This window comes from Anomaloglossus baeobatrachus, chromosome 3 (genome assembly GCF_048569485.1).
Source record: "Anomaloglossus baeobatrachus isolate aAnoBae1 chromosome 3, aAnoBae1.hap1, whole genome shotgun sequence".
Lineage (NCBI taxonomy): Eukaryota > Metazoa > Chordata > Amphibia > Anura > Aromobatidae > Anomaloglossus > Anomaloglossus baeobatrachus.
The window spans coordinates 590,729,116-590,744,634 of NC_134355.1; the positions used below are offsets into that span (position 1 = coordinate 590,729,116).

The 15,519-nt window shown below is 46.8% G+C and overlaps 1 protein-coding gene across 1 annotated transcript in view; it reads left to right on the plus strand.

The window, feature by feature from the left end:
• Positions 1-553: 553 nt before the first annotated feature.
• LOC142296910 (alpha-1,4-N-acetylglucosaminyltransferase-like) overlaps positions 554-15,519 on the plus strand; it is a 226,622-nt gene continuing 211,656 nt past the window's right edge. Inside the window, exon 1 of the mRNA XM_075341023.1 lies at positions 554-721. The gene's annotated coding sequence lies outside the window, so the exon portion shown is untranslated. The remainder of the gene's footprint in view (positions 722-15,519) is intronic.

Sequence of the window (15,519 nt, forward strand, 5' to 3'; positions counted from 1 at the left end):
AAAATTTTGAAAATCAAATTTTTTTTTTGGGTTTGGTTTTTTTGTCCAATTACTTTTGACCTCCTAAAATGTGGAGTGTTTGTAAAGAAACGTGTACAATTCCTACAATTTCTATCAGATATTTTTATTCAAACCTTCAAATTAAACGTTACAATTTGCACTTGAATTCTGTTGTAGAGGTTTCATTTCAAATCCAATGTGGTGGCATGCAGAGCCCAACTCGCGAAAATTGTGTCACTGTCCAAATATTTCTGGACCTAACTGTATATCCCCAAAATCATCCCTGTACCCCATTCCACAGCCGCAGAGTGAGCGCCCAGGGCACGAAGCCAGGACTGACCACCTGTGATAACCTCATTGAGAGTAAAGTATCCGTTGTCCCGGCGCCAGAGTACCCCCCTATCGAAAACCCTGATGGTCGAATCAATTACTCTTTGTTTCATATTACTCATCTGCTTATGGTTTCACCTAGTTCTTGGAAACATCATTACCATTAAGAAAACCTGTTTTCTTGAGTACATCCCATACTCCATTACCACACGTGGTAATGGTGTTGGGAAAGAGAGTAAGGCATATGACAATTGTAGACATGCTGCCTATTTGGCAGTGACCTAAATTAAATCAGAGAAAGAGCTTGAAGTGGAAACATTAAGAAAAGAAGGCAAAAAGAAAAAAAAACAACACAGGAACACCATATACCCAGTGAAGGAAGGGACTCCTGGTAAGTAGATATGATGATCACATGAATTGATATGTAATTATTGTACAATTTTTGTCTTGGGTGTCTATGTCCATGTTATTGTGATTGTATATGTAATGTCTTAAAAGCATGTCAAGAACCTTATAAGGGCTCGTGCGCACGTTGCGGAGGGGGACTCGCTAACGCTCGGGTCCGACGCTGCTGCGGCTGCTGCTGCTCGGTGGCTCGAGTGGTGGGCCGGATCTGTGGACTCGAGCGGCGCTCCTCGCCCGCGAGTGAAAGGGGAGGTGATTTGGTTTGAGGATTTAGTCCGTGACGCCACCCACGGGTTGTGGTGAAGATGGGCACCACCGCTGCTGGTGACGGGGATACCGGGAACAATGGTAGGGAGCAGCTGGGATATTGTTTTCCCCCTCCGTGGGTAGGGATTGGTGGCCCCGGGGCCCGGTGGTGTGATGGGGAAGCAGGGTCGGTGAGGTGCAGGGTTGCAGGGACAGCGCGGCGCAGTGCTGAATGGCATGGGTGTACTCACTCAGCAAATGAGGCACAAAGTCTCCTGTAAACCAAACGGCTGGATGGACAGGTCCCGCAGCCGGCTGCTGTGTCTCTCCCTGGACAGGTGATGGTGGCTGTCTCTCCCTGCACCTTTGTGTTCTTGTTTGACTACTGTGGCTTCGCAGCGGTAGTCCGCTCCCAGGTATATGGGTGCCGGAGGAGCCCGTTGTGCCCGCAGGCGCTGGCCCTTGGGTCTCTAGCCATTGGCGGTGGCTGTATACCCTCATGGAATGGACTGTTGCCTTCAATCGGGACTTTTGCTGTTGGGAAACCCCTGGGGTTCCAGTCACATTCGGATTTGACTATTGTCGGCGGCTCCAAGCCTGGTCGGGGTTCGATGGCCCTGCCTGGGTGTGCTGGTTTCACTTCGCTCCCCGGTCGGTACCGGCGGGCCAACGCCCGACCCCGGTCCTACGGTTGCGCGTTGCTCCACCACTCCTGCAGATGGCCACCACCGTCTGCCAACCTTGCTGTCAGTGCCTGGGCCACAAACCCAGACACTCGCAGTGTTTACTTCTCACTCTTTCCACTCCAAACTCAATCTACTGCCTCTCCCGCCTCCAAACCTGTGAACTCCTCGGTGGGTGGAGCCAACCCCCTTGGCTCCGCCCCCACCTGGTGTGGACATCAGACCCTGGAGGGAGGCAACAAGGGTTTTCTGTGTGACTAATGTTACTGTCCTAAGGGTGGGGGTGTTTGTGTGTGTTACCTGTGACGACCTGGCTAGTCCAGGGCGCCACATTCCCCCTTGGTAAAATGCAGACCGTCCGCGGGCTGCCCATCTATCACCGGTTTTAATTTGTTTTCAAAACTGTAAAAAAGGGGATAAATACATTTAACGATCAACATCTCAACATACGCATATTTGTCAGGTCACTTTTAACGTTACACATAAAAACATTTTTGTTACTGACGGACGGATGTCTTCTGCTCTCCCACCCAAACAACCTAGCCCTGATGCTGCCCCTAAGAAGTGGGCAGCACCCCTTGACCCCAGTCCAGGTTCAGGCTGCCCGAGCGGGAACGGGTACGGTGACTCGCACCCGGATGTCACTTCAGGGGACCCCACATCCTTGGGGGACCCCTGACCCCCGGAGGATGGCCACCGGTCCTAGTGGTGGCCCGGCCCCAGCCTGCTCCGCTGCGGGCCCTTCCTCCAATCTGCCTCTCCGGAGGCGGCACCGACAGAAAATCACCCTTCAACTTATTTACAAGCCCACAAGTTTGTGGGTGGCCTGCAAGTTCTCGGCCTTGTCCATGAGCAGTTCCTCATGCAACTTTAATCACATAATGTCCCTCCGGGGACAACTTGCCGGCAACGGCCGGGACAATCACTGTTGACAATCAGGTGAAACTCGGTTGATTTTTGATTCATTCAAACTGCTGAGAGTCCCAACGGGGACAACTTGGTTGCAACGGAGGACCGCTGCTTATTCAACTTTCTTCAGAATAAACGCGGGCATGCACATACGCTCTCCTGCCCAGGAGCCAAGACCACTTGGGTGACCACAGCGCCGGCTACGACCGACCTCTCATACTGCCATGGGCCCCACCGATCAGTGGCCTGCTCCGGATCAGGCTGTGTGGGGGACGGAAAAAATGCGGCAAAAAAAACATCAAAAAAGCAACAAAAATGCAAGCGTTTTTTTTTTTTTTACATTTCCAGGCTCTCTATGACAAGGTGCAGTTTTGGTTGCAGTTTGTGTGCAGAAAAAACTGCAGCGTGCGTAATACAGCCTTGGGGCTCATGCACATGTAACTGCAGAATATTCTGCAGCGACTTGACAGCACATGTCCGCGTCAAATCACTGCAGAAACACTGCATAATGGATGTAGTTTGTTTGTTAAAAAAAGCCGATTTCATGCGCTATGGCTGCTGCCCCCACCATAGACAGAGTGGGAGCTGCATCCAGAACGCACAAATAATTGACATGCTGCTTTTATGAATGCACAGATTTGGGCCAAAATTTTAGCACCCAAATCGCTGCGTTCTAAAAAGCAACGTGCCCATGTAACATGCACAATCTACATAGATTGTGCAGGGGACGCAGGACGCATGCATTTACGCTGCAGTGGAATACGCAGCGTAAATGCATGTAAGTACGTGTGGTGCCCTGGACAAGCCAGGGGCCACAGAGAACAACACTAACACACTACACACTCCCGGTCAGGCACACCAAAGTCAGACAAAAACCCTTGTTGCCTTCCTTCAGGGGCTGATGTAAACACCAGGGGGTGGGCCAGGCATTGGCCCCGCCCACCGAGGATTTCACAGTCCTGGAGGCGGGAAAAGTTAGGCAGATCAGTTTTGAGTAGAGTTGAGGAAGGAGGAAAGTGGCAGTTAGGCAGCCTGAAGTTGGTCCGGGTGTGTGGCCCGGACGGATCAGCAAGGTTGGCAGACGGTGGTGACCGTCTGCAGGAGTGGCCTATTGGAGCTAACCGTAAGGACCGTGGACGGGCGGTGGCCCGGCGGTACCGGACCGGTACGCAAAGAGAAGCCAGCACCATCCGGCAGGGGCTTACGGACCCCGGCAAGGCTAGGAGTCGCCGTGAATTTGACAAATCCGTTAGCGAAGGGAACCTCCTGGGTTTCCCAGCAGCCAAGTCCTGACAGAAGGCAACCATCCAACCGAGAGAGGGAAACACAGTCACCGCCAAGGCTAAAGTTCCCTGGGCCAGAGCCTGCGGGCAAAAGGGGCTCCTTCAGCAACCATCCAAGCTGGGGAGCGGGTTACCGGTGGGAACCCTTTGTCACCATTACACTACATAGGTGCAGGGAAAGGCAGTCACCATCAACCTGCTGGGAGAAACAACACCGCAGCCGTTTGTGGGACCCGTCCATCCAGCCGTGTGTTTTACCGAGAACTGTGTCCTCATCATTGGCTGAGTGAGTACCACCGTGCCGTGCGGCACAGCGCTGCCCCCGCGACCCTGCACCTCACCAGGCCCCGTAACCCGCCTGCCATCCATCCCTACCCCATCACCGGGCCCCGGGACAACCAACCCCCTACCCATGGAGGGGAGAACTAACATCCAGGCTGCTCCCTGTCATCGCTCCCGGGATCCCCGTCCAGAGCAGCGGTGGTGTCACCAATATCCCCACAACCGTGGGTGGCGTCACGGACAATAACCAAATTCCCACCATCCAATCCCCACCCTTTTCACTCACGGGCGAGGAGCGCCACTCGAGTCCCCGGGATCCGGCCCACCACTCGAGCCACCACCGAGCAGCAGCAGCAATCGGACCCGAGCAGTGGGAGAGCGCAGCGTCCCCTCCTCCGACCGCGACATACGCAACGTGCACATGAGCCCTAAGGGCTCATGCGCAAGTTGCATTTTTTTTTTTCGTTTCTGCAGTGTTTTAAGCTGCAGCGTCTCATTGTCAAAATTCATGCGTTCTGCTTCCCCAGCAAAGTCTATGAGAATCATGCAAAATCCGTGCACACAATGCTTTTTTAAATGCAGCGTTTTGATTGTCAAAAATTTGACAAAATCTTTGCGTTTAAAAAAGCAGCATGTCAATTCCTTTGAAATCAATGAGTTGTAGAGAAAAGCTACCAAAATGCTAAGCAGTGCATTTTTGCTGCGATCCGCATGTTTTATTGACATAACAAATGCAGGTCTTTCAGTCTTTCTCTCTCTGTCCATGTCGGTCTCTCCCTCCCACCCCCCTCTCATACTCACCGATCCCCGATCACCAGCGCGGCGCTGCACGGCTGTCAAACTGTGGCGGCTTCTCCTCTTTTGAAAATGCCGACCGCTCATTATTCCATCTCGTATTCCCTGCATCCCCCGCCCACCGGCGCCTATGATTGGTTGGAGCTAGACACGACCCCACACTGAGTGACAGCTGTCTCACTGCAACCAATCACAGCTGCCGGTGGGCATGTCTATATCGAGCAGTAAAAATATAAATATATAATTAAAAAAAAAAACAATGTGCACCCTCTGGCAGACTTGACAGTGCGTGTTGACAAAAAGAATGCATCCAAAACGCATGTATTTTGGATACATTTTGCATGCATTTTACATGCGCTTTGGATGCATTTTTGTGAGTGCGGTCCGCTGCCAATTCAGCTCTACTACCTGCCCGCTGACAACAGACACAGACAGAGCCGGGCGATGAGAATGAACTCGGATGAACTTCACCCAACTTCATTGTCATCCCGCGGCTCTGTCTCTGTGTGCTGTCATGAACTCAGATGAACCTCCGAGGTCAGTGGCAGGACACAGGAGTCCGCAGCAGTGACGTCATAGCTTCACCCGATTTCACCGACATCACGAGACTCTCTCTCTTTTTGTCGCAGCCTGATTTGCGGTCACACGTGAAGGACTCACCTGTGACCGCAAATCCCCTGAGTGACTGAAGTGAGCCGTGCGATCAGCTGTGCCGTCACTCAGGTGACCCGCGGCCACAGCTAAAGTCCTCCACCTGAGAGCGGTGGCCGTGAGTAACCTCAGTGACAGCACAGCTGATCGCGTGACTCACTTCAGTTGCTGCGTGGAGCTGATAGAGAGCAGTCGTGGTCTGTGGCCGCTCTCTGTCAGCTTCCATTGTAGCAGAGCTGAAAGCATTGTGGGACCTCATGTGGATTACGTCGGACCTGGAGGGGTATTTGGAGATTAATAAAGTGGTGAAAAAGGCGTTTTTTTTTGTCTTTCATTACAAATAAAAGGATTTTTTGGATGTGTGTTTATTTTCTTTAACTTACAGGTTAATAATGGAAGGTATCTTGGGGAGACGCCTGTCATGATTAACCTAATACTTAGTGGCAGCTATGGGCTGTTGCCATTAACTTCTTATTACCCCATTTGCCACCGCACCAGGGCAATTTGGGATGAGCTGGGTAGAGTCCCGGGACTGTCGCATCTAATGGTTGCGGCAAATCCGGGCGGCTGCTGGCTGATATTTTTAAGCTGGGGAGCTCCCCATATCGTGGAGCTCTGCAGCCTGAGAATACTAGCCTTCAGCCGTGTGGCTTTACCCTGGCTGGTATCCAAATTGAGGGGGACCGCCCATCGTTTTTTTTTTTTAACTATTTTTTTTTTTTTTACTGCTCGATATAGACACGCCCACCAACGGCTGTGATTGGTTGCAGTGAGACAGCTGTCACTCAGCGTGGAGGCGTGTCTGACTGCAACCAATCATATAACTGAATAGGATAACTGAAGTGAGCACTAATATATATATATATATGAGTGCAAGCCAAAAATACATACTATATATAAGAATAAGGCTGCACATCAAACTTAGAGAATGGTATAATGCCTCAAGCATATGGAAAAATATTGGAATATACAATGAAAAATGCTACTTGCTAATTTGAACATGTGAATAATGAATTGCATACCTGCTATGAATATTAGGAAAAAGGAGATATTTAGCAATCGCATTGATCAATGTAACTGAGCCCCAAGGCCTCGTCAAGGCATATCTCTATATTGGGGTCCCTAGCTCTGTGACCCTAACTGTGTGTCATCTCATTGCAATTAAAAACTGCTATGGGTGGAGAGGGGTAACTAAGGACTTTCTTATATAGGAGATGGAAAAAACATGGCCGAAAGGGGCGGAGCTGTGTTCACATTCAGAAAAAAAACTACATATAACTGAATAGGATAACTGAAGTGAGCACTAATATATATATATATATGAGTGCAAGCCAAAAATACATACTATATATAAGAATAAGGCTGCACATCAAACTTAGAGAATGGTATAATGCCTCAAGCATATGGAAAAATATTGGAATATACAATGAAAAATGCTACTTGCTAATTTGAACATGTGAATAATGAATTGCATACCTGCTATGAATATTAGGAAAAAGGAGATATTTAGCAATCGCATTGATCAATGTAACTGAGCCCCAAGGCCTCGTCAAGGCATATCTCTATATTGGGGTCCCTAGCTCTGTGACCCTAACTGTGTGTCATCTCATTGCAATTAAAAACTGCTATGGGTGGAGAGGGGTAACTAAGGACTTTCTTATATAGGAGATGGAAAAAACATGGCCGAAAGGGGCGGAGCTGTGTTCACATTCAGAAAAAAAACTACATATAACTGAATAGGATAACTGAAGTGAGCACTAATATATATATATATATGAGTGCAAGCCAAAAATACATACTATATATAAGAATAAGGCTGCACATCAAACTTAGAGAATGGTATAATGCCTCAAGCATATGGAAAAATATTGGAATATACAATGAAAAATGCTACTTGCTAATTTGAACATGTGAATAATGAATTGCATACCTGCTATGAATATTAGGAAAAAGGAGATATTTAGCAATCGCATTGATCAATGTAACTGAGCCCCAAGGCCTCGTCAAGGCATATCTCTATATTGGGGTCCCTAGCTCTGTGACCCTAACTGTGTGTCATCTCATTGCAATTAAAAACTGCTATGGGTGGAGAGGGGTAACTAAGGACTTTCTTATATAGGAGATGGAAAAAACATGGCCGAAAGGGGCGGAGCTGTGTTCACATTCAGAAAAAAAACTACATATAACTGAATAGGATAACTGAAGTGAGCACTAATATATATATATGTATGAGTGCAAGCCAAAAATACATACTATATATAAGAATAAGGCTGCACATCAAACTTAGAGAATGGTATAATGCCTCAAGCATATGGAAAAATATTGGAATATACAATGAAAAATGCTACTTGCTAATTTGAACATGTGAATAATGAATTGCATACCTGCTATGAATATTAGGAAAAAGGAGATATTTAGCAATCGCATTGATCAATGTAACTGAGCCCCAAGGCCTCGTCAAGGCATATCTCTATATTGGGGTCCCTAGCTCTGTGACCCTAACTGTGTGTCATCTCATTGCAATTAAATTAATTGCAATGAGATGACACACAGTTAGGGTCACAGAGCTAGGGACCCCAATATAGAGATATGCCTTGACGAGGCCTTGGGGCTCAGTTACATTGATCAATGCGATTGCTAAATATCTCCTTTTTCCTAATATTCATAGCAGGTATGCAATTCATTATTCACATGTTCAAATTAGCAAGTAGCATTTTTCATTGTATATTCCAATATTTTTCCATATGCTTGAGGCATTATACCATTCTCTAAGTTTGATGTGCAGCCTTATTCTTATATATAGTATGTATTTTTGGCTTGCACTCATATATATATATATATTAGTGCTCACTTCAGTTATCCTATTCAGTTATATGTAGTTTTTTTTCTGAATGTGAACACAGCTCCGCCCCTTTCGGCCATGTTTTTTCCATCTCCTATATAAGAAAGTCCTTAGTTACCCCTCTCCACCCATAGCACTTTTTAATTGCAATGAGATGACACACAGTTAGGGTCACAGAGCTAGGGACCCCAATATAGAGATATGCCTTGACGAGGCCTTGGGGCTCAGTTACATTGATCAATGCGATTGCTAAATATCTCCTTTTTCCTAATATTCATAGCAGGTATGCAATTCATTATTCACATGTTCAAATTAGCAAGTAGCATTTTTCATTGTATATTCCAATATTTTTCCATATGCTTGAGGCATTATACCATTCTCTAAGTTTGATGTGCAGCCTTATTCTTATATATAGTATATAATTTTGGCTTGCACTCATATATATATATATATTAGTGCTCACTTCAGTTATCCTATTCAGTTATATGTAGTTTTTTTTCTGAATGTGAACACAGCTCCGCCCCTTTCGGCCATGTTTTTTCCATCTCCTATATAAGAAAGTCCTTAGTTACCCCTCTCCACCCATAGCAGTTTTTAATTGCAATGAGATGACACACAGTTAGGGTCACAGAGCTAGGGACCCCAATATAGAGATATGCCTTGACGAGGCCTTGGGGCTCAGTTACATTGATCAATGCGATTGCTAAATATCTCCTTTTTCCTAATATTCATAGCAGGTATGCAATTCATTATTCACATGTTCAAATTAGCAAGTAGCATTTTTCATTGTATATTCCAATATTTTTCCATATGCTTGAGGCATTATACCATTCTCTAAGTTTGATGTGCAGCCTTATTCTTATATATAGCATGTATTTTTGGCTTGCACTCATATATATATATATATTAGTGCTCACTTCAGTTATCCTATTCAGTTATATGTAGTTTTTTTTCTGAATGTGAACACAGCTCCGCCCCTTTCAGCCATGTTTTTTCCATGTCCTATATAAGAAAGTCCTTAGTTACCCCTCTCCACCCATAGCAGTTTTTAATTGCAATGAGATGACACACAGTTAGGGTCACAGAGCTAGGGACCCCAATATAGAGATATGCCTTGACGAGGCCTTGGGGCTCAGTTACATTGATCAATGCGATTGCTAAATATCTCCTTTTTCCTAATATTCATAGCAGGTATGCAATTCATTATTCACATGTTCAAATTAGCAAGTAGCATTTTTCATTGTATATTCCAATATTTTTCCATATGCTTGAGGCATTATACCATTCTCTAAGTTTGATGTGCAGCCTTATTCTTATATATAGTATGTATTTTTGGCTTGCACTCATATATATATATATATATTAGTGCTCACTTCAGTTATCCTATTCAGTTATATGTAGTTTTTTTTCTGAATGTGAACACAGCTCCGCCCCTTTCGGCCATGTTTTTTCCATCTCCTATATAAGAAAGTCCTTAGTTACCCCTCTCCACCCATAGCAGTTTTTAATTGCAATGAGATGACACACAGTTAGGGTCACAGAGCTAGGGACCCCAATATAGAGATATGCCTTGACGAGGCCTTGGGGCTCAGTTACATTGATCAATGCGATTGCTAAATATCTCCTTTTTCCTAATATTCATAGCAGGTATGCAATTCATTATTCACATGTTCAAATTAGCAAGTAGCATTTTTCATTGTATATTCCAATATTTTTCCATATACTTGAGGCATTATACCATTCTCTAAGTTTGATGTGCAGCCTTATTCTTATATATAGTATGTATTTTTGGCTTGCACTCATATATATATATATATATTAGTGCTCACTTCAGTTATCCTATTCAGTTATATGTAGTTTTTTTTCTGAATGTGAACACAGCTCCGCCCCTTTCGGCCATGTTTTTTCCATCTCCTATATAAGAAAGTCCTTAGTTACCCCTCTCCACCCATAGCAGTTTTTAATTGCAATGAGATGACACACAGTTAGGGTCACAGAGCTAGGGACCCCAATATAGAGATATGCCTTGACGAGGCCTTGGGGCTCAGTTACATTGATCAATGCGATTGCTAAATATCTCCTTTTTCCTAATATTCATAGCAGGTATGCAATTCATTATTCACATGTTCAAATTAGCAAGTAGCATTTTTCATTGTATATTCCAATATTTTTCCATATGCTTGAGGCATTATACCATTCTCTAAGTTTGATGTGCAGCCTTATTCTTATATATAGTATGTATTTTTGGCTTGCACTCTTATATATATATATATTAGTGCTCACTTCAGTTATCCTATTCAGTTATATGTAGTTTTTTTTCTGAATGTGAACACAGCTCCGCCCCTTTCGGCCATGTTTTTTCCATCTCCTATATAAGAAAGTCCTTAGTTACCCCTCTCCACCCATAGCAGTTTTTAATTGCAATGAGATGACACACAGTTAGGGTCACAGAGCTAGGGACCCCAATATAGAGATATGCCTTGACGAGGCCTTGGGGCTCAGTTACATTGATCAATGCGATTGCTAAATATCTCCTTTTTCCTAATATTCATAGCAGGTATGCAATTCAATATTCACATGTTCAAATTACAAATAGCATTTTTCATTGTATATTCCAATATTTTTCCATATGCTTGAGGCATTATACCATTCTCTAAGTTTGATGTGCAGCCTAATGCAACCAATCATAGGCGCCGATGGGCGGGGGAAGCAGGGAATACGAGATGGAATAATGAGCGGCCGGCATTTTCAAAAGAGTAGCCGCCACAGTGTGAACTCCATGCAGCGCCGCGCCGTTGATCGTGGATTGGTGAGTATGAGAGAGAGGGGGAGAGGGAGAGACCGACCGACACAGAGAGACAGACCGAAAGACCTGCGTTTGTTATGTCAAATAAACATGCGGATCGCAACAAAAATTTAGTGCAAACGCACTGCTTACCATTTTGGTACCGTTTTTCTACAACTCATTGATTTCAATGGGTGTAGAACGCTGCCAAAACGGACAAAAGAATTGACATGCTGCTTTTATAAACGCAGAGATTTTGTCAAATTTTTGACAATCAAAATGCTGCGTTTAAAAAAGCATCATGCGCATGGATTTTGCATGATTTACATAGACTTTGCTAGGGAAGCAGAACGCATGAATTTTGACAATGAAACGCTGCAGCCTGAAACGCAAAAAAACCTGCAATGTACGCACATAGCCTTTATAGTGATCCCAAAATGACATAGGGATTATGGTAGGTGTAAATTAGCAGCCAAATGGTGCACTGTGATGGGACTTGTTTTTTTTATCACTCTCAGATCCACCACAGACATCTACTGTACATATGAGGCTATTATACTGAAACACAGACAGGCAATAATGCGTGGGGTATTTTGGAACGTGTTGATACAAAAATATATATATTTTTTAACACATTATTGTTGTAAAAGTACTGAAACATAAACAAAACTTGCAAATTCTACATAGTGTAAATGATGTGGTATTGTTATCATTTCCTACCGGCATTCATGTGTAAAATAAATCACATTTTCTGCAAACAAGAAAATATAGATAATATTGAATAGGATGAGTCATTAGTCTTGTCTTATGTATAAAATAATCTAATACATAAAGCTGAGTGTGTGTGTGTGTGTGTGTGTGTGTGTGTGTGTGTGTGTGTGTGTGTGTAACGGGGTGCCAGGGGCGCCTCTGGGCTTGTAGTCGTGGCCCCTTCTGTCAGGCTTACCCCTGGCTCCGCCGTCACTATCGGGACGGGAGATGTCTTGGTGGGGCAGAGTGTGGTGGTGCAGATGTCGTCCGGCGCACAAATACTCTTCAGGCATGGTTCAATGCAAATAACAAACATGTTTTATTCTTCGCAATTCTCCACACTTGGCAGTAACAAAACACAGTGCTGTGGCGCTTCCTTTAGCTGAGGGAAAGCCTGCCCTAGCGTCCCCTCAAGTGGGTGACTTGCCTGACTACTCCTCTTCGCCCGGCTCCCACTTCTGGCTACCCACAGCCCGGACCCACACCGGACTGCTTCGCACTATGAGGTTCCGCCCGCTCCTTTTCTCTCCGGCTTCCCTGTTCTTCCAGCTCCCTTCTTTCTTTCTTTCTTTCTGCCCACTCAGCTCCACACTCTGCCCCTGGCTGTTTCTTCTCTCCCGTCCCAGACACAACTGCCTTCAGCACACACTTCCTTTCCCCCTAAGCTGCCGGCTCCTCCTCTCTCCTGTACAGTTTCTATGGGGACAGCATTAACCACTTCAGAGAAAACCTGTGCTTCCTTGTAAGGGGTCTGCCCACCCCTTACATACCTCCCCTCTTTAAGCCTAAGCCTCCCGGCAAGGCACAAATCTAAAATCACATTTTAAAACTAAACAAAGTCATTTTAATGAAACTGCGAACATGTTCACCTGAGGGCACCCGCAAGGGCACACCAGTCCAGTGCCCGGAGTTCCTCCTGGAAGCTCCCGGTCTTAGTCGTGCCCAGAGGCCGTCGGCAGGCACTCCCGGTCTTAGTGGAGTTTCTGCCCGGAGGCTTTTGCAGCACTCCCGGTCTTAGACGTTAGCTGGCAGGAACACAACTCGGCAAAAATCTTCTTAACGACGCGGAGGGAGCCCCTGGCTCAGTCCAGCATCAGGCTCTCTTCCGGGCTCAGCAACTTGAACGGTTACAAACAACACACCTTCTTCCGGCTCAAAACAACGCCGGTGTTGAACAAAAACAGGCCCGCCATCTTCCGGTCTTGAAAAGTCACTCCGGATGATATGCACGTTGCCATTCGGCTCGTTGGGCCTGCACGTACTCCGACAGGGACTGTCCGGGCAACCGGCGCAGCCTCCAGAAGGGCTCGTAGTTGGCGGGTTGCTCCAACGTCTCGGGTGGGAGAGTTCAGCTAGCACCGGTCTTTGCTGCGACCGCCGCCGGTATTGGCATTCCTCCCACTCGATTTCCTGTTGCCACTGTGCGGCCTCTTCTGTAGTGGGCCGCTCCGGTCCTCCTGGCACAGCCGGTAGGTTAAGGGTGGGTCCTTCCGCAGCCGCAGTCTGCTTCGGGCGTCCTCTGCCCAGGCTAGTCGCTACTAGTGCGGCTACCGCAGCTTGCTGTTTTCCTGGAGTCTCCATCTTGCTCGGAGTCAGCGTTTCTGGTAATGGCGTCGGGGTCAGTGGAGATGCTGGAGGAAGTGGAGGCGGGCTTACTTTTCCCGCTCTTGGGTATACTCCACCCCCAGTCTCACACATCAGGTCGACCCCTACACGGCGGTTCTTCTTTTTCTCTGGAACACCGCCCACTTCACATATCTTCCTTCGTGCCCTTGGACCGGCACCTCCCCTCTTTGGGCGGAGTACTCCGAACTTCTTTTTCGGCACCGGCCAGCCCCAGGCTCTTCTTTTGGCGCCAATTCTGTGCGCGCTTTCTGTGTCTTCACAGACAACGGCCATCTTGCCGCCATCTTGTGCCCGGTCCAACGCCTCAAGCACTGTTTCTTCTTCCCACCATGGGACTGGAAATCTTCGCTGAAAGTCCGGATCAGGGGCCCTTGGCACCACTTGGTCTCCATCTTCTTGGAGCGGGTCCCTTTGCATACGATCCGGAGCCTGCCGACTACGCCACATGTAACGGGGTGCCAGGGGCGCCTCTGGGATTGTAGTCGTGGCCCCTTCTGTCAGGCTTACCCCTGGCTCCGCCGTCACTATCGGGACGGGAGATTTCTTGGTGGGGCAGAGTGTGGTGGTGCAGATGTCGTCCGGCGCACAAATACTCTTCAGGCATGGTTCAATGCAAATAACAAACATGTTTTATTCTTCGCAATTCTCCACACTTGGCAGTAACAAAACACAGTGCTGTGGCGCTTCCTTTAGCTGAGGGAAAGCCTGCCCTAGCGTCCCCTCAAGTGGGTGACTTGCCTGACTACTCCTCTTCGCCCGGCTCCCACTTCTGGCTACCCACAGCCCGGACCCACACCGGACTGCTTCGCACTATGAGGTTCCGCCCACTCCTTTTCTCTCCGGCTTCCCTGTTCTTCCAGCTCCCTTCTTTCTTTCTTTCTTTCTTTCTGCCCACTCAGCTCCACACTCTGCCCCTGGCTGTTTCTTCTCTCCCGTCCCAGACACAACTGCCTTCAGCACACACTTCCTTTCCCCCTAAGCTGCCGGCTCCTCCTCTCTCCTGTACAGTTTCTATGGGGACAGCATTAACCACTTCAGAGAAAACCTGTGCTTCCTTGTAAGGGGTCTGCCCACCCCTTACATGTGTGTGTGTGTGTGTATGTCCGCTAAAGGAATCCGCACCGTTGCAATTACAATCACAAAATTTTGCACTGACGCATGTGACTCAGGGAATGTCAGACTATGTTTTGCCAGGAAAATGTAACCCTGTGCTTTACAGTTACGCTCTCAAAAACCTGCCTCCATCAAATCCAATGGAGCTGGGAGCTACAGATCACTAATAGGAGTTGTGATTGGTTGCTATAGGCAACAAAGGACATTCTTAGTATAAGCAGCTTATGTGTGGGGCAATATGATTTCTGTGGAGAGACAGATAGAGACAGAGACAGACTGAGAGTCAGACAGGCAGACACAGACAGATAGGCACAGACAGACAGAGAAAGAGGTAGAAAGAGAAAAAGACAGGGAAAAAAGGCAGACAGACAGAGTAAGAGAAAGACACGGGAAGACACACAGGGAAAGAGACAGACAGAGGCAGACAGACAGTGGCAAAAAGGGAAAGAAACAGAGACAGACAGATAGGGAAAGAGGCAGACAGAGGCAGACAGGGAAAGAGACAGACAGTCAGAGGCAGACAGGGAAAGAGACAGACAGGGAAAGAGATAGACAGACAAAGACAGAGGCAGATAAGGAAAGAGACAGACAGGGAAAGAGACAGACAGGGAAATAGACAGACAGGGAAAGAGACAGACAGAGGCAGACAGGGAAAGAGGGAGACAGTGCAAGAGACAGACAGGGAAAGAGACAGACAGGGAAAGAGACAGACAGGGAAAGATACATACCAAGAGAGATATACAGACAGAAGCAAACAGGGAAAGAGACAGAGAGACAAAGAAAGAGGCAGACAGACAGGGAAAGACACAGACAGAGGCA